The 27,620-nt window shown below is 42.9% G+C and overlaps 1 pseudogene; it reads right to left on the reverse strand.

Annotated features, from left to right (window-relative positions):
* Nucleotides 1–6,869: 6,869 nt before the first annotated feature.
* LOC138517116 (U6 spliceosomal RNA) lies at nt 6,870–6,936 on the reverse strand (annotated as a pseudogene).
* Nucleotides 6,937–27,620: the final 20,684 nt, after the last annotated feature.

The raw sequence follows: 27,620 nt of genomic DNA on the forward strand, positions 1-27,620 counted from the left end.
ATTTGTGACATTCTTCCATCCTGTTGGGTAGTTAGATACCTGTAGGCATACTCTAACTGTGCATTTGTTCCTAAAGATTTGTGATATTAATTAATTTGTGTCGTCGACATATCCTGTTTTCTCTATCTTTCCCATTCATGTTTTCTTTGTTGCCTTCCTGCCGATTTTTAACAACAGTTAGATATCTATAGGCGTATTCTGCCTGTGCATTTGTTTCCAACGATCTCTGATAATCATTTATTTGTGTCATTCTTCCATCCTGTTTGGTCGTTAGATACATTTGTTAGGTTAGCTGGCAACCTCTGCTTTAGAGTAATGGTGCTATCATTACATTCAAACCATTCACAATTCTTTTTAATGCATGCATTGTAGTGACCTGCATTGGTTGTAGCTCCTGCATGGTAGATTATTCCTACTGTTCTAAAGGTTTTCTTTCCAAGTGACACTTGACCGTGTGTAAATCCAGTTAGTTTGCAGCGGTTTTTGGTGCCATCTGCATTATAACATAGAAGCATAAGTATTATGTAGGCACTATGTGATTGTATCAGTAAGGTAGAGCGATTGTCTGAATTGCAAATACTACATAATCGGCCATGGTTTGCATTTTGCACAAGTTGCTGAAATTGAATGCTCTCACAATTTGGTATGGAAATATACACACATCGCTCATTTGGGATTTCTTCCTGTGTCACTTTGTTACAGAGAGTGCATGTATGTTTCCACATGTACGAAATTTGGAAGATTTCATTTACAGGTATGCTTTTGTTTTCCAATACTAATAGTATGTACATTAGAAATTCTTGTGGCTCTTCTTGTGAGTTCATAGTGAATCTCACCATTCTAGCACAGTCGTCCAATTGTTGCCTTACTCCATGAACACTGCATGTGTTGTCAGGATTGCTTGCTGCATTTCTATGCAGCACTAACATTTGCAAACACAATTGGTCTGTACTGTGCAGGTAAATATTGTTAACAATTGGTGGCAATTGAAATAGAATATTCATTGCTACATTTGCATAGCAACTTACCCCACTTTCATTTGCCGACATGTCTGGTTTACATTCCCTAATAGGTTCGTCTATGTTTGCGGCAATTGATGAAACTTTTGCTTTTTTTCTTTTTTTTGCAGAATTTACTGTTGCATTCTGTTGCATTCTGTTGCATTTCTGTTTCATTTCCTTTTCTTTTACCACGTTTCACTTTATCTGGAACATGGTATTGTTTCAGATGAGGGGTGTACAGTGAACGCAATCTATTGTGTTCTAGAATGCAAGGAATATCAGCTTTGACTTTACTTGAATCAAAGTTTATTAGCAATAGACCGTCAAGTGTACTAAGCGTGATAATGCTACGTAGCTCATGCCTTCCTTAAACACTGTCTTTCTTCTATCTATCAATGCTTTCTCTAGGGTTACACCTTGGGATTTATGAATGGTAACTGCATATGCAAGAGTAAGAGAAAATTGCTCTCTACGTACATACATGTCTTTGAAGAGAATAAATCGAGCCATTGAGCGCCCTATCCTTTTCACTTCTGAAACTTTATCAAAGCGAATATTTACAAACTGAATGCTGCTATCACGTGGATATGTTTGAAAGCCAACAACTGTGCCAGTGCTCCATTAACTAGCCCTTGCTCTACGTCAAGGTTACGTTTCAGCATTACTCTACAATTTAATGATAATTTCAATACTTTTTCCAACCCAGATGTGTTGGGGATTGAATTTTCTAAACTATTTAGTCTTGTTGTGGCTTGCTCGCACATGGGTACTGTCAAACCATGTACGTCTAGTTTGTCTGTGGCGCTAATTTCTATTATTACTTGCATTTCTTTCTTTAACATTGTTTCATTGAATTTGAAACAGCTTGCAAGAGTTGGCATTAAGGCCATACAATTGACATTTTTGTGCGCTATTTGTTCCATAACATCAGTTGAACATGCATTATCACCATAAAGTGCATGTATATGCCGCTTTTTCAATACAGCTTGTGCTTCTTGCGATAATACACCAACTCTAATACTTTTTAAGATGTTGGCATAAGTGAGATCTGCAGATTGCCTCATGTTCTCAGTTAATTCTCTGTATTGGAAATGTTGCCAAATGTTGTCAATTGTAGAAGATCTCCGAAAACGATAATGTGTTTCCCTGCAAAGAGTTCTTCGTTATTACTTTTAAGTACTTCTTGCAATCTGAGATGAATCGGAGCCAACATTAGATTGGAGACCATGCTCACTTCATCTATTAGTAGCATTGTCATTTGTTTCAATACTCTACGTAATTCCATTGCAGCTTCTGCAGAAAGTTTATAGTAGTCTAATTTATTTTGATGCTCTACTGGAAGCAGTAGTAATCGGTGTAAAGTCACACCGCCTATGTTGTAGGCAGCTAAACCTGTGGGGGCTGTTACAACAGCTGACAGTTTGTTGTTTGTCAATTGTTGAAGGAACTTGCTGATAATTTTGATTAAGAATGTTTTCCTGATCCAGCTTCACCACTGACGCACAGCAGTATAGGTTTGCAATTTTGGCAGGTACATTCTTTATTTTTGTGTTGTACACCATGCATAATTTGTTTTGTTACCTCTTTAAAAATGGTGCGCTGATCGTTGTTAAGTTTTGCTTCTTGTACAGTTAAGTCCTCTGTATCTTCTTGATACTGATACATGGTATTTTCTACTTCTGCCATAGCAACTTCAGCCTCATTTGCTATTAGTGGTTGTCCTAATGGTTCTTGACTTCCTGTTACAGAAGGTTGACTACTGTCGGAAGAGTCTTTATCTAGTTGGGCCTGAATTTCTTCTTCCTGTTGCTGCTCATTGTGTAACATTGTTTTGTACTGCGTAAAGTTAACATCGGTGATAGTGCTTTCATTTGCTTTGAAAGCATCTTCATAGCACTCATAATTATGTAGTATGTCTTCCTCTTTTCTCTGTATGGTTTGAAAAGTTGTAACAGAGACATGTGATTTCACATGATTAATTAAGCTTAGTTTGTTAAGTTTCACTAAGCTCCCTTCACAATTGGCCACTCTATATCTATGTTTGCTTTCATCCGGTTTTACATTATTTTTGTATGCAAAGTTTTGAGCTATGTGATATAGACACATGCTTTCCAGAGTGGTACGCCTGTTCGGATAGTATGTGTCCAGTAAATTGTTTTTTACAATGTCTTGGCTGTTGGGATCATTTCTGGCAATTGTTTCTATGTCCTCATATGATTTTAGCACTCATTTTCTAGATTTTGCAGGACCAAGACTGAGCCATACTATGTTGTCTGATTTTCCGTACAAAGCAGTGCCGGTTAAATTATCTGCTGCTTCATAGGCACCACATTCTCTATGAGAGAGCATTTTTATGCCTAGGCTGTACAATTTCTGTGATAATGTTTTGTCTGATGCTAGGTCATCCCAGAGGTCTTGAAGCTCTGTTTTTTCTGCTTTTGTTAAGTAGGCTGTAACATATCGTGCAACAGCAGTTGAATTGTCTGCAATGTACTGCACATCTATGTTTGCATTCCATAATAGGGCAATGATTGCATTGTAATCATTGATATATTTTGATTCTTCCCTTCTTTTTATGTAATACATGTTTTTAGGTGATTTACCTATAACACTATGTCGAACTGAAGACATAAAGTTGTTTACTTCACCTGTTTCTGTAACTGGTCTAGGGAAACCAAAGCGGCATTTGGTGTAGTATTTATCTTTGTTTTTGTATTTACAGCGACAATTTTTGCCACATTTGTGTCTTTGAAATTGTAAAATCTGCCCATGCAGCTCACTATGTGTCTGCTGTGAAGGGATTTCACATGTGACATATTTTTGGATAAACTGCAAAACAGTGCTATCACTGTCGTGCCCAAATTTCGGTGCACCTTTGATCGGTAACAGCATGTGAATATGTGGTGCTCCTCTCGCTTGATATTCTTTTCTCCAAAAGAAGTGTTTCACTTCTCCAAGGGGAGGAACAGTTCTATTGCAAATAAAGTGTAGCATTGCAATGAAGCGATGATGGAAATATCTTGAGACATTAACTGGATCTAGAGAGCAAAGTTCTCCAGATGTTAATATATCTATGTTGTTTTTGTTGCTGTTTGCTATGCGTAGGAACTCGTGTAAATCTTCCCATGCGTATTCAGCACAACTTAGCGTAACAAACCAAGTTGGTGGTCCAAGGTTTCTGATCATGCAACACACGTTTCCGTGCCGTCTAAACCAGTATTCCTTTGTACCACGCATGTTTGCAAACAAATTTGTTATACTTGATTGTAAAACCTCATCTTTTTCTTGTACTTTTTGTATTAACTGCGTAGCTGACATATTTTGAAAGTGCGTTCCAGGTTTAAGAATGTGTGCAACTCCATAACATAGTGTTGCTAATTCACTTTCATAGAGTAGGTGGAATATGTATTCCACATTTTGTCTAAATCTGTGATCTTGCGAATACATTCGTAATGAGCGGTATTCTGATGCCCCAATCTGAGTGGGTCTATCATCGTATCTCCCACCTTTGCCAGTAGGAAATAGCAGTGGAAAAGCACGTGCTTCTATACTTTTTTCCCAAATACTCATTGGTGACCCTTTGGTTTGTCGCATTTGGTAAGTTTCTAGTGCATCATCTATACTTTCATTGGAATGCATTGGATGAATTGTGTAATGGTCCAAAAGAGTGGATACTGTAGCTGGATCCAGAAGTTCGAATTGTCCAATTTCTGATGGCTCTTGAATTATTTCAGTTGTTTGCCTTAAGCTTTCATCAATATTTATTTCCTTGTAGTACTCATTGTTGTCGTTTAGATATTGCAATGCTTGTGTAACTTTGTGTAAGTCTACTAATTGTTGCCAAATTTATTTGTCCTTTGTTGGTACTCCATTTACCAAGACTATAAAAGAATGCTCTATTGAACGTTCCACTCCTAGAGTGTGCACATTTTCCGTTAGATCTAATCGCAAGTAAACTACTTTGCTACGAATGCCTTTCACCAATTCAGAGGAAGGTAAATTTGCTGTTTTTGGATGTAGGCGTATAATTGCTTGAAATGGGTGAACTGTTTGAATTATTATGCTCTCATACAAATTGAGCTGTTGCAGGATTTTTGGTAATGGAAACAATTCCAAATTATTTGTAATTGCACGTGAAGGAGTGTGGTTGTTGTCTAATTTTGCAGTATAGTAACTGCAACATATTAGGCGTTCAGTTATTTCATATTTGCTTTCAGCTAAAAGATGCAAAGCTAATTAAAAACATTTAGAGTCTTCATTGTTTTCTATTTTGTATGCTATGTCCACATTTTTTGTGTTCCTTTTGTAAAATGTTCTGCAGCAACATACACACACATGGTTTGGTACTTCAGCTGATGACCTTTTAAATGTTAGTATTTCTTGTCTGTATGTGTGTAATAGAAGGTTGCTATGTGCAGAATTGTCGCTACTATGCTCTAAAACTGTTGCATTTTCTACGTGACTCTCACTTCCAAAATACTTTTTCTGAATACGGTCCATTTCTTCTTGTAAGTATTTGGGTGTACCATGCAGAAGAGTGCTAGTTAAATTGCCTAATCCTGAAGCTGGACTTTTGCATTGTATATTTTATACACTAAATTTCTTACTTTGGAATGATGTACTGATATTCTTTTGATATCATGGAAGGTACTTTTGCAAATAGGCCCAGAAATGCAGGCTAAATAATGTCCTTTTAGTCCTGTTTCTTCCTGCACTAAACAAATATCCAAATTTTGCAGCACTTTCATTTTACTTTTGTCTTTACCTTTTACATATTGATTGAGGAACTGACGTAAAGATTTGAAAGCTTTGTTTGGAATGGCACACATTGATGTGCAGGGCCATTTGTATACTTGACGGTGTGGTTCTGCTGAATTGAGAGGTAATTCCGAGTTTTCAGAAGATAGTTTTGTAAGCAGTGTTTCTTGTTTCATGATGGTAGTATTGATTTTCTCATATGATATGATATGATATTTTATTTATATCGCGCCCATACACAGGTGTTTCAGAGCGGGACTAGGCAAAGGGAGGGGGAGCAGGGGAGAAAAAAAAAACAAACGATCGTACTAGGCCCAGTGACATTGAGAATGCGCAAGTGCATGGGAAAGGGAAAGGGGGAAAGTGCAAAGGAAAAATGGGAGGGGGCAAAGAAGTGCAAGGCATAGGATAAATAATACGTTAGTGGATAAATAAGTGAATAAATAAGGCGTAAGAGCAGTGATTAGTGCAGCCAGGGAAAGGTGCAGTGCAGGGCAAGTCAGATAGGGTAACATCTGATAAGTGCAGGAGAGGAGTGGAGGCAGGGATGTCATTTGGGGGTCGCCAGAGGTCGCAAGAGCGACCGCTGCCGATTGGCCAGCGACCTCTGTCAATCTCTTGCGACCTCTGGCCGTCGACCAATCAGAGGAGAAGGGGGCGTGGCCACAGCGTGCTGCGACGCTTCTGTGGTCCTCCATTTTTATTTAGTAGTTGCATGTGTCAACGCGTGCTCGCTGCTCCTGCTACTCTGTGTCCAGTCCATCCAGCACTCCACTGAAGGTGATTAGTACTACTGGTGGGTGGGTCGAGGCGGGTGTCAGGTGTGTGGGTGCACTGCACTGTTATTGAAAGCCAGCAGCGCAGCCAGGGACCCGGCGGCGATGCCGCAGGCGAGGGCACACGGCCACTGGCACTGCTAACCACGTCGCACATGCGCTGGAGCAGCAGTAGGCAGCCAGGCTTCGCTTACCCAGCCTGGCTGCCTGCTGCTTCTCTGGCGGGATGTCTGCAACGTGATCAGCGCTGGTGCCGTGCCCTCGCGACCGGCTTTAAACAGCAATGATACTGTCAGAGGCAGAGCAAAGGGCATTTCTGTCCGTGCATGTGTCCAAAAATATGGAATGTTTCACAAATTTGCGTGTCATCCTTGCGCAGTCAGGGCCATGCTAATCTTCTGGAGTGGAGTCTCTGCTTTCTGGTGGATCCGGTTTTAAATGCAATTCGAAATAACTCATTTTTGTGTTCGCTTTCTGATTCAAATCTACGCACAAAGCAGGAAACCAGTATCGCACAGGCAGTTTAGGGTGGAACGAGTGCCATTAGTGACGTGAACGTTATAATACAAAAATATCCATGTGGTACTTCACGTCACATATTAATTTACGGGTGTTAAGATGGCATTACAAAGAACATGGAAATTACTGTAAACATGACCAAGTATGCATAGTACTACGGGAACCTAAAAGCGGGCAAGCGCCATTTAATACCCTAATGTACAACGTTTAAGGGCTTGACACATTACAATGTACGCATGCTTGTAAAGTGGGCAATACTGCTTAGACACTACGGTCTATATTCCAACATGCCTAAGACGCTTTGCAAGATGTTGGCAGGGGGTAGTTGCCAAGTCACTTGTATTGAGGTGAAAAGCCACTTAAACGATTAGAAGTGTCAGGGGCGGCAGTGGTCTTTAGTTATTAAAATAAATGGGACATCCTCTTCTCCCATAGGTGGAGTTGGTATAATGCAGGTGAAACGGATCATGATCCAGGCTGCGTGCAAAGTGGCACCTCCCTTCATAATACCTGGGTGCTGTGGGCCTGAACGCATTACAATTTTCCCACCACAAGCCAGAGAAAAGACAGGGTGCCTGTGAGGGTTTGCTTGGGTGGAGGCATGTTCAGTTTGAGTCAGGGCCGTACTGGCCTGTAGGCAGAATCCAAGGCCCCCTGGGGCCAGTGTCGCCATCTGCTATAAGTGGGCCGGTGTGCTCAGGTCTGGCTGGCTTGCCTGCGGGCTGCAGGCTGCAGCCCGCTCAGCAGCCAGCTCATGCCTCACGACACACAGCGGATACATTTATTAAAGAAAGGTAAAACGAAAGTGTTACCTTTCTTTGATGAATGAATCACGTGGGCGTGCTGACCTGGCAGTGCCCTTGGCCCTGGACCCATCCAGTGATGTTGTAGCGCCAGCGTGGCGCCAGTTGTTGCAAATGCAATGATCCCAACAAAAGGAGCGGCTCGTGGGCCTGGAGCCGCTCCTTTTGTTGTGATTCATTGTGGACCCGGCACCCTGTCCTGGGCTCCTCTGCTCGTAGTTGCATTACCCATCTCAGCCATTCAATAACTTAATAGTTGTAATCTACTATTCTGGATGCGGGTGAATTAATAAAAGGTGTTTAAGTGTGAACATTAGCTCACTGAAGCGATTTTGTGTGAAAAAAAGAACACACATTAAAAATCACATGTACAACTGTTTACATAGGTTCTAAGCCATGATAGTCGTATGATAAAAGGGGTGCACACATACATTTCCCGTGCCAAATCCCAAAATAACTATGCCACTAAAGGTAATTCTTCATAAAGAGAAAATAGACAGAGGACTGAAGGAACTGATCTGCTGATGCATTGTTCTCATGAATCCCCCATCGGAGCCAACATGGCAGCCGCCAGAAGGATCTCTGGCTTAACATATCTTCTGTTGCGCTCATCTTCCGCTCGGCTTCTCTCGTTTTTAGTCGATAATTTCCATTTCTAATTTGAAACGCACATCCTACTGGACAGGCAAGGTGCAAGCATATGCATGTATACCTGCTTTGTCATATTTATTTCTATAGCTTCAAGGCACAGAAATGTGATTACATTGCTCTCGTGTGCATGATTACACAATGAGAGGGTTGGCTGCTGCACATACAGGTGCACTTGAGTGTTCTCCTGCTATGTTTTAGAGAGGTTACTCGTCAACAGCAGTGTGCCTCTTCCGTAGCACATCAAGTGACCATTGACTTCATTGTGCCACAATGAATGCTTTGTTGTAATGTTTCTATCTTTCCCATCTCCCTGGTATGCTGTTTGGGATGTTTGCATGTATGAGGTAACAAGTGCTCAGAGTATGGTATGTCCTGTGAGTGCGCCTCTTTCACTATTTTGCACCAGACCTGCAGATTAACTTAACTGGTCTACTTAACTTAATCTCAGCTACCAGTTTAATGGTATCCACTACAGAATAAATGCTCATTTTGTTATAGCCGATATGATAGCTCAGTGGGTTGAGTGCTCGCTGCTGCAATGTGTGTGTGAACTGCAGGTTGGAATCCCAGCAAGGCCATCTCAGCCTTTCATCCTTCTGAGATCAATAAATGAGTACCAACACAGGTTGGGTGATATTGTATGAATATTTGTTCTATAAAAAAGAGCTTAAGCATAAGTGCTAAACAATAACATATTGTCATTTGGCCTTAGGCGTCTGCTTGCATTCACAGTAATTTGACAGTATGGATCTATACACACAGATATCGTAACTATATTTTTCTTAGTGTACTGAGGGATAATGCTTTATGGGGCCACTTCCTGTGAAGTCATGTGGGGGTGTGGTCAAATGACATCACTTCCTGTGGGACGTGGTCAAATGACACCACTTCCTTTGATGTCGAGTGGGGGTGTGATCAAATGACATCACTTCCTGTGGGGCATGGTCAAATGACATCACGTCCTGTGATGAGTGGGGGCGTGGTCACATGACATCACGTCCTGTGATGTCACTCTTGGGGGCGTGGCACTGTGATGTCACTTCCGCTACCCCTGGCATTTTGGTGAAATGACGTCCCTGAGTGGAGGACCTGTAAGGGTACATATAACAGGCCCCAGTGCAGGGGTGGCTGGGAGGCAGTGCCGGTGGGTGTCCAGGAGGGCAGGTAACTGAGTCAAGAGGGACCCGTTGGCAGGTGAGGCGGTGCTGAGAGGAGAAGGCAGATCAACAGCGGAGGAGAGTGGCAAAGGCAGATGCGAAGTGGAAGGTCTTAAGGAGCTTCCGGAATCGTAGATGGTTTTCCTCCAGTTTCAGGGTGGCAGGGAGGCCGTTCCAAAGGGAGGCTCTGGCCGAGGACAGAGATCTGCCCCCTGCACATTTCTTAGAAAAGCGGCTGACCCTGAGGGAGTTTGAAGTAGAGGAGCAAAGGGCTCGAGAAGGGAGGTATTTACGGAGGGATAGTTGAAGGTATTTTGGACCCAGGCCCCAGAAAGCCTTGTGGACAATGCAAATGGTTTTACATTTAATCCTTGCATCCACCAGGAGCCAATGGAGGGATTTCAGTGCTGGAGAGATACGATCCCAGGGCTTGAGGCCAAGGACAAGTCTCGCAGTTCTGTTCTGGATTAGCTGTAGAGGACGGAGGGTGGAGGCAGGTAACTTTAGAAAGAGGCTGTTACAGTAGTCCAGCTTAGAGAGAATCAGAGCTTGGGAGTCCACTGCTATGGATGGCAATTGTGTTTGTTTGATTTTGTTTGTATGCTTCTTCATTAAAATATGGCTCTGTTGTTGTTGTATGACTCCATTCACCACCACAAACATGCAAAAAATTATTTTTGTTCACATTCTGTTTACTGCTGAGTTTCATTTGTAGTTTGGTGCTTAGTTTTGTTAGTGCTTTCATCCTTTTTAACACTAATATGAACAACTTCCTTTTGAGAAGGATTGCACTGTCCACGAGTGCTTGTAGAATTAACTTTCTATGGTACGTTTTAAGGGGTGAGGGTGATTTTGGTAATCTTCTTAGTAGATTCTGAAGGACTCTGTGACAAAACATTTTTGCTAAAATACTTGTTTTACTATGGGTTCTTCTTACACTATCAGGATTATTAGGAACATTGTTAGCTGTACTGGCAGCCGTTTCTCTGACATCATTTCTGTGTTTTGTGACACTTTTTGATGGAGGAGGTACAGTTTCGGTAGTTGAGACTTCTTTTATTATGTTACCCAACTGCATTAGGTGGTTTGTACCAAGATTCTCCACTAACTCTACAATAGGTGGATGCTTACATTGCCACCTTTATTTTTATTTGCTCTAATTCTGCGTTCCTTTCTACGGAGCTGCTTTTTGGTAGGCATTCTTTGGTGTCTGTTGAGAAAAAAAAGTATACTTTGGTCTGTTGTCCAATGTATGTGTGCTGTGTGCATGTGTGCATAAGTGTGATAGGGAAGCTCTTTGGCATGGTTTGTCAACGCACAGTGACCTCTAACTACCATTTGGTAAGGCTACTTTACTGTTTGTATACTAGTACAATGTGCTTTAGATGAGAGTACAAAGTGCCCTACTTGTGACGAGAACCATTATTAATAACGGAAATGCCAAAAACTTGCTACCGCAACTTATTTTCAAAATCTAACCTTCTAAGGATTTCCTATGTTATTTGAGTACCAAACACACAGGGATTTGTCAGCCATTCCACCTGTTATTCTTTGTTCAATAAATGGATATTTGTAGGTAGAATGGTTTACAAATGAGTGCTTGCTTTGGTGCCCAAAATAAACAAATATCCCACGCAGCCTCTTTAAGGAGTAGTTACAATATGAAGGTTGTACTGTACTTTCTTTTTTGTGCAAGATGACCAGATTTCTTCGGATATGTCGTCTGCAGTGTAGATGCTGTTGATTCTCAGGAGAGTAGTCTTCACTGTGAATTAAAAAAACGATATCATTACTTTGTGTGTTTGCAGCCGTCATGATACTGCAGACTTTACTTGTACTTCTTTCGTCAGAGGATTCAACTTTCATATTTCAACCCAGTCCACGTGCACATTTCACTTCTCTCTGTGCAGTCTTTGCATACTACTTTCAATATGGTACTTGAAAGTCGGAGTGGCTGAGAGTGGCAGTCCTGCAGTCTACTTTCTGTTTTGGTCTGCTTTCCCTGTCCACCCTTACCTGAAGGAGGAGCTACACTTATCCACCATAAAGACTTGGAGCTACCGCGGATCGGACGCGGAGTGGCAGAGAGTGGCTGTCCTGCAGTCATGGCTGGCATGACTGGACTGACGGCCTCCCCACAGACTCCTTTAGAGGAAGAAAATGGGCACCTAAAAAGTTTGCGCCCTCATCCACACCTTGACAAACTCCCCCAAGAAGAAGCTCAAAACTCACCAAGCACCTCAGCCCCCACTACCAAATCCGCTAAAACTGTTGGAAACAAAGTGGGAAAGAAAGTTTTCAAACCACCCACATGGACTTCAAGTAAAAGCCTGTGGCCTATATCAAATGGCTCTCAGCCCTCAACTGATCCCCCTTTGAAACCAACTGAGGAGCACGAGACACCTGCCATTCATTCTCAGCAAACAAACATGGACACTATTTCCAGACCAACAAACACGATCCCACCCGCTATGTCTCTCCCCCTTGCTTACCGGCCTACCCCGGAGGGGGTGCTGTGTCTGCAGTCGAGGAGCAGACCTCTCATGGGTCCGGGTCCGTGCCTTGGTCCCTGCAGTTAGTAGTGGAGAATCCGGAGATCCCTCCAACCTCATTGGGCCCCTCCGCCTGCCCTGGCATGGAGACGTCGCTGGGCCTGCAGAGGAGGCAGCCGGAGACCCAAAACCACGTCAGGCTGCCGCAGAGCCAGTGGCCTGCCACGCACCCGCAGCCCCTCGCACAGTTCTCGCCCTCGTCCATGCGGAGAGTGAGGGCACGGAGCCATGAGAATTGTGCGAGGAAAGGAGGGAGGCACCCCGGCTCGCGCCTGCTACTGCCGTGAAGCATCGGCTGCACGCCCTCCCCACAACGTCATCAGAGCAGAAGCTCTCTGACACCTTTGAAGATCCTGCGCCATACCTCCCAGAGGCGCAACCTACAGAAAACAATAAAACAAGCACAACGAACTTAAAAAAACGTCCGCGCCAAGTACAAACGACGTCTAAAGGAAAAGAAAAAGACACTTTAAAGACAATACTCTCTCAAAATAATGCAAAAGCACAAAAAAATACCACAAACATGAAAGTAAGCATACCCAAAGGCAGAATCACAAATGAGAAAAATACAAGAACAAAACTTTCTCCATTATCGATGTTGACAAAGTTTTTCCAGAAAAAAAGCAAAACGGGGGGAGCTGCACAGGCGCATTATGCGAGCTTACAGATGCCGAACTACTGGACGCAGTGCATGACCTACAACCACTCAGTAAGCACAGGAAAATTGATGAAAACGAAAAGATCACACCAATCCCCTCAAAAATCAAGCTACCCCCCACAGAAAAGAAAGCCCCTCTACCTACCAACTTGGAAACCAGTTCAATACCAGATAAAACAATCAGCACAGTGATTCCCGACCACTTCATCTTCGGCCAAATTCCACTCTCATCTCATACCACAACCCCTTCACCGCCTCCACTAATCATCCCCCCAATCCCATTAACAAACAAGCTACAACAAGCTACGGAGCCTGAGATCGCTTCAATTGCTCTACAGAACAAGAAACAAACCGCCATCCCATCCTCTCCTCCAATGTCATCACTACTTTTTCCAGCTTCACAGGACATAATAGCTTCATCACTTACCTCACCAACTGAACAGCGAAGCCTGAATCAACTGGAGATAGAAGAGCAAAGAGAATCCAACAAAACCGGTCACACAAATCGACCGCCCCAGAAATCTAGAGACAAAAGGAAATCATATCATGACTTTGATCCACGCTACGACAGATCGAGCTTCTACATCCCCTCCACTCCTACACATGGGCCAAGCAGAAAATCCTCTGCAGCTACTAATGCAACACCTTCAAAGAAACCGGACTTACTTTCATATATGTCAGCACTAACAATTGCCTTAGTTCCCTTCACCAAGCTCTATGAATCATTACACGACACACTAAAGGAGCATACAGTACTCCAAGCCATGATTCATACAAAACTCATTTTTCTTGAAGGCCATGTTACAGCTCAAAAAGACACGAAAAAAATGGCCTGCACAAACTTGGCTGACATAAACGCATGCCTCCAGACAATAGAATCGACCTTGAACCTTTTAGAAAAACGATCATCAGCAAATGGATCAGCTATCCAACCTAACGCTCCTGCACCACTCATTGATCTCACAGCTGGAAATCCACACAAAAATATTGCAGCTGAAAAAACGATTTGATCCCCAAAAAAACCCAACAGCTCCCATCCCAACCTACGAATGGATCAATCTCAAATATCGTCCTAGTAATCGACGACATAGAAAACAAAAGTAAAGCAGCAAAAGACCCAATGGAGCAACCCTATTCAATCTTTAACTCAACTAGACCCAAAAACCCAAACAATCCTTCTGCCTCAGATGCTGCTAACAAAACTCCTCTTCCAAAAAAAAACCCTCCATCCTGGGTCCTAAACCTGCTGCAATACTTATGAGACAACAAACTTCTCAAAATAAATGATCCCAACAGATTGATGTCCCGACGGGCCCTCAGCCCTCACTCACAAACCATGTCACCAGGAGCTCACCGATAACATCTGAGGACTTCCTGTTAAATTATGACCTGATGAATCTCACAGAGCACTCGGACACAACACCCGGTATGGGCTCTTCATCTTATCCACAAGAAGACAATACAGCCCTTCTGAATTGGATTCGCAAATCAAGGATCCAACGACTAACACTAACCCTAAAGAATTAGAAAACTCACTGATCTTCTTAACCCTGGAAGAACGTTGACAGAAGATCGAATGCTTGGGAGCTAACAAACAAAAAACAGAATCAAATAAAACCAGTATGCGACCCAGATTCGTCAGCATGAAGGACGACCAAAAAAAACGAAAATCAAGAACAGAAAGATACAACAGCACCCAACGAGAGCGCTCCAATAAACCTGATCGACCGATTGCTGCAAAATACTCGCCCGAATCATCACGAAGAAATCGTAAACGAAGAAACAGTTCAAGACAAACCACCGCCTATCCTACTCGACACCAATACTCCACAAAAAATACACAATACAATTCTATGAAATCTGGAAACCTGACAGAGAAATGGATCCTTAAGCTAGAACAAACGAAAGAAAACAGAGATGAAGTCACACTAAATAGAAGAGGAGTCTTGACCTTGATACATCTTATTCCAAAGCTGACTCAAATTATATCAGACGATTTGAGTATTGTTGAACCGAGCCACTACCACGGAAGAGCAATGTACTACCTTTATATTACCTCAAGACAAATTAAAAACAAATTGATAGACAGAGAAAGAGACTTTCGAAGCTTGCGGTACCATCTGTTACAACAGAGAAATACCTCTGAACACTCAAGTTCCAAAAATACTGAACTCACACTGAAAAAGTTGCAAAATAACAGTGAAAATGCTCATCATTCAAGACCTAAACACAATACAAATGTCATCTCACATGAACGCAGACACTCGTATCGAAATACCTCAGTGACTGCACATCAAGACTCAAATGTGCTACCATCGAATCAGACCCAAGCTTCACCTCAATCTATTCGAACTTCAACCAGACCAGACGACGCTATCAAAGAAAACCTGGAAACAAAAATAGCCTTCTGCAAAGAACGACATAATCAGCACAGGAACCTCACCAAAACCATCCATCCAGTACAAGACCTCCTTCCAACACCCAAAACCAAAAATTCGACTTCATCCAGCTTTTGGGCATGGCTCCTAAAGGCACTGGCAACACATCGATCGAAGTAGCAACTCATGGACAGGACCAATCTTCGAGACTCGACAAATACACAAAAGAGCGCACCTTGTGATCTTAAACTTGGATCATGGAACACTAGAAGATTTTAACACCCAACCTCACCCAGTGATGTCAATCTGGGATCAGACGATTTGTGGTGCTTCCAGGAAACTTGGCTGACCAAAACTCCACATCACTTGACGGCTTTGACCTCCGCCTGGCTCCGGCATCAAAACGCCCAGTTGGTCGACCATCCTCGGGCCTGCTTACCGCATGCTGCATCAGCAGTGGCTTGGCAATAACAGACATCATTGTCTCAAACTACTCATTACTCGCATTACTGCTAACATGGAAACTCTCCTCTCCTAACGAGACATTTCAACAGACGATTCCTGTGGCAGTATTAAACGTTTATTGGAACCCTGCTGCAATTGATCAAAAAACCTTTCTGGCCCTAATTGAAACCACTGTTGATGAAGTACGAACCACCCATAATACCTACAACATCATAATATGTGGCGATCTAAACGCCCTCTGCAACCAGAATCCTAGCAAAGACAAAACACTGAGTGAACGACGAGGCGAATCGTGGATCAAATTGATGAATTCAAGACATCTTCACAACCTGGACACAGTATACAAAAGCAATACCCATCCTCCAACATGGACGAACAACAAATCGGCGTCAACTATTGACTACACCTTTGTGTCTGAACCTATTCTATCCTTAACAACCTCCTTTGACGTCCACCAAACTACATCTAGCGATCACAATATCCTGATAACTACATGGAAATCATTATACACCAACCAGGATAAGATGGAGGTCGGACTGGAACAAAATAACCAAAGAAACAGACTGCGCCTCACAGCGCAAAGTATAAGAGAATTTAAAAATCGGTACACAAATTCAACCGACATACCCAAACTCGAGGCTACAGACTAGGCCCCTTTGCTGATCTCATATAAGACGCAGAAAGGCAATCTTAACAAAAATCTTCAAACACCAACTCATTCATATTACAAACTTCTGGTCCTAAGACGCTGCACCTTCAGGAAAGCAAAAAGATCTGCAGCAACACTCCGCATGACCAAAAGAGCAATAGCTATCAAAGAAATAACAAGAGAATACAAATCTTGGGTGAGAAGACACAGATGGACATTACAACAACACGATGCCGAAACCATGCTGAAATCCATCTGCTCCGACAACTCAAAATAATTCTGGTCACTACTGAACTAAACATCTTCAACCACTGGTCCAGAAATTACAAACTCCATCGATGAAGCCACCTGGGCTGCTCACTTTAGATCACTCTTTGAGCTGCCAGACGCTCCATCAGAATATGTGCTTCTACATTCATCTACGACTGACCCGAAACCCTTGAACCAAGCCGAGGCCTGGACAAAGCTGGACGACCTAGATAATATCTGCGACATCATCAGAAAATTGACCAAATCTCGAGCCCCTGGCCCCGATGGCATCACCAATTTCGACCTAAAATCACATCCTGTCGAATGGGCTAAATTTATAAGAATTGTGTTCACACGATGCGTGGCTGTACAATCGATTCCCCCAACATGGCTGTCCGCAATAGTGGTCCTGATTTACAAAAAAGGTGACAAACAAGACCCCACAAACTATCGACCTATTGCTTTACTGGACCCTATAGGGAAAGTCTTCGGCTCTCTTCTCTTGAAAAAATTCCAATCTTGGACCTCACGTGCCCCATGTAATGACAACTTCCAAGCTGGTTTCAAAAAAACACTAGGAACCGTGATCAACATCTTTCTCTTAACCATCTCAAAAAACAAAGTAAAAGACGGCCACCCAAAAGTGTATACGGCCTTCATAGACTTCTCTAAAGCCTTCGATAGAGTCAACCGCACCAGACTCTGGCAGAAATTATCTACCTGGGCTGTCCAAGCAACATCCTAAATCCGATCAAAGCACTTCATACGGATACCAACATTAAAGTGAGACTAAATCAGCAAGGCAGTCTATCTACTCGAATTAACACAAAAAGAGGAGTGAAACAGGGCTGTCCATTGGCTCCGGCCCTCTTCATCGCTTACAAGGGAGATTATCAACACTCTGAAGCTCTGATCAGATCCTTTCCACCAAAAATAGCACAAACGAGCATCAGCAGATTGCTATACGCGGACGACCTTATCCTACTGGATTTGACGCCCATAGGCCTTCAACGCCAACTCACCAATCTACAACTATTTTGCAATGAGAACAATCTAGAAATCAACATCGAAAAAACTAAAATCATGGTGATGGAGCGCACAGCCAAAACGCAGGACAAGTCCAACTGGTTCCTAGAAAAAAACAAAATTAAAAGAGTAAAGAACTTCAAATATCTGGGCATAATACTGGATAATTCAGCAAAGGACACGGCTAGGCAAGTATCTCTGTTTGACAAAGTTCGAACCCTAGCAACAAAAGGCAAAGCAATAGATAGAAAATTTGGCAAATTTTCCACCATTCCACTACTGAACTTCTACAAACAAAAGGCGGTTCCCATTGTAACATATAGAGCAGAAGCTATGTCATGCCTACCTAAGACTCTCTGGCCTAAACTAGAAGCTTACTTCTGGAGGACGACTCTCGGCCTACCAGATTCAACTCCAATCACACTGATACGCCGAGAACTCAGTCTGCTTTCTCTTCAAGGCACGGTGGACTGCAACACACTGATGCTCTACAGGAAATGTATTCTACCTAACTGCTCCTTCCTCCACGATCTGGTGCTCAAAGAAATCCTAGGGGGAAGCTGCACAATGCTAAACCAATGGAAAGAAGAAAATCAAGCCCTACTGAAATCCATCGAATGCACAGAAGATGATCTGATCAATAACCCCACAAGAATAACCAAAAAAATAAAAGGGATAGACTGGATCCACACCCTAGATGTAGCGTCTGAATATAAGCTCGTCTCTCACTTGCCCCCGTTATGGAAGAAACGTGATGACCTCCAGAACTATATAAAAAAAATTCCAAGCAGAGCGGCACGCAACCTCATAATGAGAGCAAGACTAAGGGCCTCATTACACGGTAGGCGGTAAGGGTTTACCGGTACCGGTATTTTACCGGTACCAGTAAACCCCTACCGCGTTACTACGAGGTCCCTTTGCGGGTTGGGGAATTTAACGCCTGCTTTTTGCAGGCGTTAAAAACCAACCCGCAAAGGGACCAGGGAGCTAATTATGGTACCGCAATTTGCGGTACTGTAATTAGCGCCTTCCCCATTCCCATAGAGCCCTATGGGGCAAAAATGGGAATGGGGAAGGTGTATGGGGGAAGGGGGAATTACCGCCCCACCAACCTTGGAATAGGGCGGTAATTCCCCTTTCCACCAAGGCGGTGCCGGTATTTTACCGGCATGGACCAAGGTGCTAATAGCACCTTGGTCCACCGCCATCCGTGTAATGAGGCCCAAAATCTTTTAGACACCAACGAAATTTGTCATATAAGAAATCAATCTCTGACTAACATCTGCTGATTCTGTGGCAAAGAGAAAGAGACTATTCGCCATCTTTTACTGTTTTTCCCAAGTTTGACGGACACGCGACATCCCTACATGAAACACATCTGCCAGCATTCAGCAGTAACTGACGAAGAAACATGGTGGAAAAGGATGATTAGTGGTGATCGCACATCTTGGCAACTAGCGACATTCAAGATCCTTCACACCCTAATCGAAAAACCTGCCTTGAAACGACATGAAAATTAAGACTTTCTTACCTACTGGGACGACCTTCTTCTCCTTAATACCACTCAAAATAGACAGAAATGTAAGATTTAAACCAAAGAGACTAAATACGACTAAAGAAACAAAGAGCAAAGATGTTGTAAAAATCTAATTCTTTGATTAAATATTCAACAATAAAATAATTTTTTAAAAAAAAATACTTGTTTTACTATGGGTTCTTCTTACACTATCAGGATTATTAGGAACATTGTTAGCTGTACTGGCAGCCGTTTCTCTGACAACATTTCTGTGTTTTGTGACACTTTCTGATGGAGGAGGTACAGTTTCGGTAGTGGAGACTTCTTTTATCATGTTACCCAACTGCATTAGGTGGTTTGTACCAAGATTCTCCACTAACTCTACAATAGGTGGATGCTTACATTGCCACCTTTATTTTTATTTGCTCTAATTCTGCGTTCCTTTCTACGGAGCTGCTTTTTGGTAGGCATTCTTTGGTGTCTGTGGAGAAAAAAAAGTATACTTTGGTCTGTTGTCCAATGTATGTGTGCTGTGTGCATGTGTGCATAAGTGTGATAGGGAAGCTCTTTGGCATGGTGTGTCAACGCACAGTGACCTCTAACTATCATTTGGTAAGGCTACTTTACTGTTTGTATACTAGTACAATGTGCTTTAGATGAGAGTACAAAGTGCCCTACTTGTGACGAGAACCATTGTTAATAACCGAATTGCCAAAAACTTGCTACCGCAACTTATTTTCAAAATCTAACCTTCTAAGGATTTCCTATGTTATTTCAGTACCAAACACACAGGGATTTGTCAGCCATTCCACCTGTTATTCTTTGTTCAATAAATGGATATTTGTAGGTAGAATGGTTTACAAATGAGTGCTTGCTTTGGTGCCCAAAAAAAAACAAATAACCCACACAGCCTCTTTAAGGAGTAGTTACAATATGAAGGTTGTACTGTACTTACTTTTTTGTGCAAGATGACCAGGTTTCTTCGGATATGTCGTCTGCAGTGTAGATGCTGTTGATTCTCAGGAGAGTAGTCTTCACTGTGAATTAAAAAAACGATATCAATTACTTTGTGTGTTTGCAGCCGTCATGATACTGCAGACTTTACTTGTACTTCTTTCGTCAGAGGATTCAACTTTCATATTTCAACCCAGTCCACGTGCACATTTCACTTCTCCCTGTTCAGTGTTTGCATACTGCTTTCAATATGGTACTTGAAAGTCCTTCAAAATAACTACATTTTTTAAGGGTTTGCAAATGCCTTGTTCTTTACAAAGTGTAGTATACAAAGGAGAGAGGTTTGTAAGCGACAGGGCAAAGTACTAGATGGCCAAACATTTTGTACTTGTTAATGAAAAGCATGATGTCCAAAAATCGGGAGACCCTCCGAAGGACATGTCAGCACCACAATCGAGAGCAATTACTATTCTCATACGATCACATTGCAAGTAGCATTACTGTAGGCAGTACAGAGTCCAGAACTCCGACATTTTCACATACAAAATTGAGGTCTGCCCTAAATTATACTTCTCAACTCAAACGCTTTTGGTGGGTGTCACCTGCCTTGTAAAGGGCAGACTCACCCGCCAAGCCTCCTGCACGGCCATTCATTCCAATGGGCATCTCACCAGCCAAAAACAAAATCGGCTTATTTCACCCGCCTTTAAGACAAAAATGGTTGAGAGCTATGCCTAAATGGGCATGTTTGCAATGTATGTACAGGTTATGCAGAAGACAGTAAGCAGTTTTGCGATTTGTTAATGACAAATCGGCAATCTTGCACTTTAAAAGGGGAGCGTTGTTATGTGTTCCCTATGGAAATTTACCGGCATTATTTTGTCTATTTGAAAACATAAGTCTTCCACATGTACTCTGATTAAAATGAACATACCGGTACTCTATACTGATGCATGTGGCCATGCATGGAGCTGTACGTAGAAATTTGCAATCCTTACACAGTAGCTTGTGAAGTAGGTGCTTTGCAATGGTATGCGATTTCCATTAAGAATCATCGACAGTAATTTTGAAGTGTGCAATGTTGATGACAGAGTTAAAATTAGCGATGTTCTATGTGATTGGTGGATAAATGTGCGCCCGCTTAGTTGTGTCCAATGAGGGACTCGCTTTGTTACCTCTGTAGAAAGGGTATAAGGACTGGGTAAGAGTTACGTGCCGCACATAGGCAACGCTTGTCTGCTGATAGGGCGTGTCACATACGGGTTTCTACAGCAAATCCTGCATGGAAAGACGACTGTAGGCATCAGTCAATCAGGTGTCCACATTACTCTTTTGTGTCGAAAGACGGTGTGCACACTGAAAATGGCAGAGGTGCAGAGGGTCAGGATTTTACTGCTTGGAGACATTTTTGTACAAGGCTTACAACACTATGCCGAGAGTAGGCATGTGGCACACCATTTCGATGTGCGAGGGGTAGAGGTGGTGTAGAGCGCTGACACTGATGCCAATGCTGTGGCAATTCTGCAAGTTTGCAGAAACATGCGTAGAATGACCACTCCTCATGTGGTAATTTTGCGCTAAGGTGCTTGCCACTTGGGATACCTGACTTCACGTACTTTGTTGGCAGATTTGGCACAGTTGGTTGAAGCACTCATGACCATCTTCCCAACATCGAAAGTTATTTTTTCTGCTTTACTCCCGAGAGTACAATGGAACAACACTTCTGTTTTCTGTCCAGATCAAAGCATCGGGAGGTGCATCATCAATCGCGGCATGCATGCATTCATGCTACGAGTTGGTATGTTTTTTTGTAGCCACAATAACATTGCTCCAAGCAATGCGCATTACTTTGAAGGAGATGGTGTTGCACTATCCTCTTTGAGAAATGCGATGTTCTTTTGGAACATAAGGCTTGCTTTAGAGAAGGTTCTTTAATGTTTGCAAGAGTAAAACAAGGACAAAAAAGTACAAAAAAATACATAAAATACCACATATCTGTACGATATGTGGGCAAAAAAAAAAACGGCTCTTTTCAGAGCCTAGCTTACAGGGGAAAAAGGGGAATAGTACTTTAATGTACCGTCATCACGCTCAGATCCTCTACATGTCCGCAAACATGGCGGTAGTTAGCAGTCAGCACATATCACCACCGGGGATTGAAGGGTGGAGCTGCATGTAAATGAGAATGAGCGGAGCTAGGGATTGGTCCATAAAGTTCAGTAGGTGTGTTCTGACTGACGTACTTTAGTAAGACCGTCTTCTCCCTCACAGGACACCACACAGCCATAGCTTTCCATGCTCGAAAACAGATTATCTGGATTGTGGGAGACTCATGGATACATTGGTTGAAGGTGCATGCAGAAAGCTGCAGTTTATCTACAAATCTTGGATTTCCACATGCGGAAGTGCACTGGCATGGCGTGCGTGGCATGAGATGGCTGGACTTGGTACCTCTTTGTGTTACTTTACAGACAGAGCGTCCTCCAGATATACTCATCATTCATTGTGGAAGAAACAGTTTAGCCCATGTATCTGGAATATCTTTACAATTTGCTATGAAGGAACGACTCGCGAAGCTCATGGACATGTTTCCAAATAGTCAAATACTTTTTTCCCGTATTGCCCAAAGACAAATATGGTTGTGTTCTTCTGCATTTGGTCCACAAATGGAGAAAGCGAGACGCAATGTGAATAAGGCTGTGTGTGCCTTTTTAAGAGATATTGGCATGTCCTCTTTCCACAATGAAAACATTTTGTTTCTTAGCAGTTTCATTTTCCGCAGAGATGGAGTCCACCTCACATATGCTGGCAATCAGATGTTTCTTCACAATTTACAAAATGCATTGTGCCCTCTTTTGCAATCACACTAATCTATCTGACAATCCGTTTTCCCCAATCTATTGTTTTTGACCGACACAACACACCACCAAAAAACTCTTTTCAGAGCCGCCACTTACTCCCAACGTACACTTTATTGCGTTTACTCCGCTTGCACCCTCCCTTTTCCCCTCTACTACTGTCCGCTAACTTTTGCTGAACTCCGCAGCGGTCTACGGCCTTCACTTCATAGTTCTATTGTTACTCTTAGAGAGGTGGCTCTGAAAAGAGCCTTTTCTGTAATTTTTGTTGTTTTTACGTTCATTGATTACCAGCACTCGACACACTAGGAGAAGAGGCGAAAGGAGGGTAAGGAAGGGACACCAGCCACGGGGCTAAGAAAGGGCAACTGAACAGACAAATATTAAGGGTGATCTTTATTTAGGTAAGGAGCAAATCTTCTGGTGCTCGGTGACTGCAGCCTCAAAAGCACTTCAAAAACTCTCCCCCCTGCAGTGTACTGCGTCACAATATGTGCACACTACTGTCACCTTTGAAAGTTAAGGGTCCACAGCATTGCAAATGGCTTGTGAAGCAGCTGGAGGGAGGCGCCCCCCCACAGGAGTGTCTCTTGTGGTGCGAGGATCGGATTCTGAGGATGCTGTGGAGGAACTCAAACGACTACGCTCTTCACATGGCACCATCTTGCGAATGTCCACAGTGTGGAATGAAGTGAGGTGTTGCTTCATGGTTGTGGTACCAAAACTGTATGCTCCAAATCTCCTGCGACTCAACACCACATCGCACTGGTTACACTTCACTAGGTTCGCACATTCTTTTGGTACGTTCCCATAAATGGAAAACAACCGCCACACCCACGACTCCCGCCGAGTGCTCCTAGTGTGGAGTTCCTCTACTTCATTCTCTTCCTCCTCTTTTTCCTCAGTCTCTACATCCTCACCCATATATGTCTCTGCAGGCCCTTCTTGAGGTGATGATGGTGGCGGGTTTGGGGTGGTGCAGAGGCTAATAACCCAACAGCAGCCTTGGAAGCCATACCAATTAGTTTCCTTTTGGTCACTACAGCAGTAAAGGCAACGCACCTCAATCTGCTATAGCTAGAAGGATAATGAAGATGCACTCGGGGGTGTGGCCTTTTGTAGGGGGGCAGGGGTGTGCCTCGTGACCATCTTCATCCCTACAAACCGGTAAGCACTTTTTACACAGCAACTCCTGAGGTGGCCTATTGTTTGGGTTGTGTGAAATTTCATTTTTACACTCCACAATACTTTGCCTTGTGTCTACAAGTTCATGTTTATTGTTGCAGAAGCACACAAACCGCGGAAACTAGTCCCCACACTCAGCGTAGGTGCGGTCACACGATGACGTCCTCAACACATCCGCCCCCGTAATGAAAGTCCCCTGGACAGCAAATGCAAAGAATCGAACATGCGCATGCGCACAAGTGTCCTACGGACAGTGTTCGGGTTCTCAAACTACTTCAAAGTGCGACACAAGTGAGACGGACAGTTATGAACTGGCGCGATGTTCGCAACCCTTACGTTTGTACTGCGCATGTGCACTCATGCTGTGGTCACTGTACGGACAGGTCCAGTGTCGTTAGGACAACTCCATTTTGTTTGCCTACGAACTTGCCGGCCACTGTGTCTGTTCTACGGACGGCACCATTTTGACTGCGCCCAATACGGACCGCTATACTGTCCTTCAGACACTCCCTTTTTACTCATTTACACCCATTCCAGACATGTTGTGTGTTCTACGAACATGTATTATCTCGTTTTCAAGTGGTACGCCAACGTAGTATATCCTTTGGACACCCCTTTCTGTTTATGTACGCACATTTTCAAAAGATGGAACAGTCACACATCAAATCTGTCTTACTTTACATTAGACAGCACCCACATTCCATTGCTTGTGGATAGGTCGAACAGGCGTGCTGTTCGCGAACATTTTACATCTTTTTAAAAAAAAATTCTACACACACACTTTCTCTACAACTACTGCACAAAAACATTTCAAACACACACACACACACACACACACACACACACACACACACACACACACACACACATCAATCTAAAGAAATAGCGGGGGAAGCGGACACGGAAACAAATATGGGGGAATTAGGATTCAACACGGGCTGGTTATGAGGAGACGATTTGTGAGGGGAAGAAGGGATGGAAAATATTTCGTCAAAACGTCAATTTTCCTGTTCAAGGTTTGGGTATAGTGCAATAGGGAATGGAGAAGCAAGGCAGGTGCAGGTGGGGCATTGATAACGAACCTTTCCTCTCACACAGTCCTCCACAAACGCCCGTAAACTTTGAAAATTGTTGTTCAATATGTCCATTTTCTCCTCTAACCTCTTTATCCTGTCTTCTTCTATCTCGTTTGTTGCCCTTTATTCTTTTATTTCCTGGTCTGTTAAAAAAAAAATACATAGGTTGAATGCCTCTAAAATACTGGTCACTATTTTCCATATGCAGAGCACTCTGTACCATTATTGTCGCTGTCTTCAGACATTTCGTCATGTGGGAAATGCTCCTCCAGCCACTCCAAAGTACTTGCTATTTCTGAGTCAAAAGAACAGAAAGAAATTAGTATTTATGCACTACATACCAGAAAAAAAAATCACCCACATAAAAACATGACCTGTACTCACTCTTTTGCTGTAATGTCCCTTTGTCCTACTGCGTCGGTCCACTGTCGTTCTAGGCTGCCGAGTTTCTGTGAAGTGATTACGCTGGAGGCATCCTTTCTTTTTTATGGTACCATCCACTTTATTCTACATAGCTATTAAATGTGTGGTTTTCTTTTCCTAACTTCAGGTTTCCATATTTACTTATTACTACTTATATCTTTATGTCCTTCTTCTATGTTGCACATTTTTTGTGTGAAACAATAGTACATTTTCAGCAATCCCCCGTCTCTTTGGGTAATGTAAAGTGATTACAGTGTATATTCTGCTGACCCACTTCATTGCGACAATTTCATGCTTAATTCCACCTTCCAAAAGCCTATACAATTCCTACAAAAAAAACTTTGTAACGGGGACGTATGGTTAAGTTGCCCTCCCAAAAACCAGTTAAATTCACTTCAAAAACAACTTTGTTTAGGATACATAATGGTTAAGTTGCCCTCCCCAAAAACCAGTGAAATTCACTACAAAAAAAACTTTGTTGAGGGGAAATTGTGGTTAAGTTGCCCTAACAAAAACCTGTATACTTCACTAAAAAAAATGTCCACCTCCCCTTTATGCTTCAAATTAAAACCGAAAAACCCCTGAAATTCGACAGTTATGGTAAACTAAGCCCCCAACTCTGCCACCACCCCTGTGCACTGCTAAGACTAACACCCAGACCATGCAAAATGTCATCTCAAATGTCAATGATGACATCAATGACGACATCACTTGTTTAGCCCCTTTTTTTTTCCTTCCCTGCCATACATATATATGTACATTCAGTAAAAAAAATCACTAAAGGAATGTTATACTTCACAGTGCAATGAAACACCACTGCATATTCCCCCATTATAGTAAGCTAAGCAACCATAACTCGCACCATCTATGTGCATTGCTAACACTACCACCAAGGACATCAAAGATGACATCACAAATATCATTGATGACATCACTCATGACATCACATGTGTGCCTCAACTATTTTGGTGCATTGAAAAATGTAGGCTGGGTGATTTTATTGACTGACCAGCACAATATGAAAATTGAAAAGGTGCAGTGTAGCAAAACGTTACCCTTGTCATGTGTTCTTAAAGTAGAGGGTCTTGTGTACCGCAGACATCTGCTGCAACATACCCTGGCATTTATTCGCGGTCTTATGATTGCAGAGGTTTCACATGCCTGGGTCAGAAAGGGCAAGGTCATGTCTCTCCTTGTCAACCTCTCGGTATTCGCCATCTTTCGCCTCATCTTGAACTGCCAATGCTGAGTTAGCCCTCTCGTCATGTGGTGTGCTTTGCTCGTCCGCTGCTCTCGTGCTCCCCCTTTTATCCCTGTGGGGGAAGGGAAAGGTGTGTGTGTAGTTCTGGTCAATTGTCTGACTTTGCCTGACCCTCGTATTGGGACATGTCAGGTAAATGGCTCTGGTGTTAGTCTGCTTTCTTTCGTGTTGCACAAACGTTTTTCTGTTGGAAAAGGGGGAGCAGTATTTTGGAATATCCTATGGGAAAAGGTGTTGAAAGAAGGAGGCATACCACGTCTCACCCATCAGTGTCCCACTCCCCAAAGACCCCCCATCCAGGTGATCCTTCCTCACTGGTCCACCCCCAGGAACTGGATCCAATAGTGATGGCCTTGTCCTGGCCTCCTGGATGACAGATTCCTGGGGACTAGCTAGGGCGACACCTTCAGGTTTCTCACATTTGCCACGCCTCAATAGTTTGAAATGTCCTGATGATGCGTTGTCGGTCCTTAGATGGAAGTCCAGCCTTGTGTACCCGCAGGTATAGTTTTTGTGTGGGAATGCAACCACTTCATCACACATGTGCTTCCCCAACACCAGCTCCATCTACTCCCTGATTATGTTTGGAGCTGCAAAGTTAGGCGTGTACGCTTTAGCGGGGATCAGGACGCCATCTTTCTAAAAAAAATCTCTTTATTAACTTTTATAAGCACTGTACAGGTTACGTTACAGTACAATACATTA

Source organism: Ambystoma mexicanum, chromosome 6q (assembly GCF_040938575.1).
Source record: "Ambystoma mexicanum isolate Mex_15411 chromosome 6q, UKY_AmexF1_1, whole genome shotgun sequence".
NCBI lineage: Eukaryota > Metazoa > Chordata > Amphibia > Caudata > Ambystomatidae > Ambystoma > Ambystoma mexicanum.